The sequence below is a fragment of the Elephantulus edwardii genome, unplaced genomic scaffold, assembly GCF_000299155.1.
Source record: "Elephantulus edwardii isolate Elephantulus edwardi_28Jun2011 unplaced genomic scaffold, EleEdw1.0 scaffold00045, whole genome shotgun sequence".
Classification (NCBI taxonomy): Eukaryota; Metazoa; Chordata; class Mammalia; order Macroscelidea; family Macroscelididae; genus Elephantulus; species Elephantulus edwardii.
Genome location: NW_006399795.1, coordinates 16,711,346 through 16,712,314, shown reverse-complemented (window position 1 = coordinate 16,712,314; position 969 = coordinate 16,711,346).

Here is a 969-nt window from a genome sequence, read left to right as displayed (position 1 = left end):
CAGGGAGAAAAATGAAATAATGAATGAATGGAAATCCAAAATCTCTGTAAATGTTCATTAAAATTAATAAAACTTTTTAAAAAAGATAAAAGAAACAGACAACCAAGAACAGAGGAAACTCACTAATATGAAAAATAAAAACCAAAGTCAACAAACAGGAAAGAGAAACCAACTTGAGAGAAGTAGAAAATAGGATTTAGAGGAAAAAATGTCTCATTAATTCATTAATAGATTAGCAGAGATACTATTACATACATATCACAAAACTAGTATTCTATTAAATAAACATAAAGCAAAACACATAATAGAAAAATTAAATAAAAAAAAGAAAAAGTCACTAATCAGTTGAAGAACATACTAAAGATATCAAAGAGATGAAAAATAGAAAGGAGAAGAAAATGAGGAGAGCAAATCACAATAAAATAAATTATGAAAATTTCCCTGAACTGCTCTCATGGCCACGTAGTAAGCAGTTGTACAGCCAACTCAAAGGTAGACAGTTTAAGTCCACCAGGTGCTCTGTGGAAGAAAGATAGGCAATCTCCTCCTGTGAAGTTTATAGACTCTGAAAACCCACCGGAGGGGCAGCTGTAAGTCAGTTCTAACTCAGGAGCAATGAATGATAGTAAGAAGAGGAGGAAGCTGTGTGAGTTTTCAAATAAAAAAGGCTATGATGGGGTAAAAATAGATTCATATCAAAGTGCTTCACCATAGACTTTTACCACAGTGGAAAACAGTCAACGTGAAGAGAGAGAGTGTTAAAAAAAAATTGGTCACGTACAATGACTCAAGACTCAAAACAGGTTCCACTTTCTCAAGACTAACACTGGAGGCAGTTCGGAGATGTAGAGCTGCGTTTACAAAATTTTATAAGTTCACTTCACCGAAGACGACATTCAGATGGCTAACAAACACATGAAGAAATGCTCAAAATCCCTAGCCCTAAGAGAGATGCAAATTAAAACAACT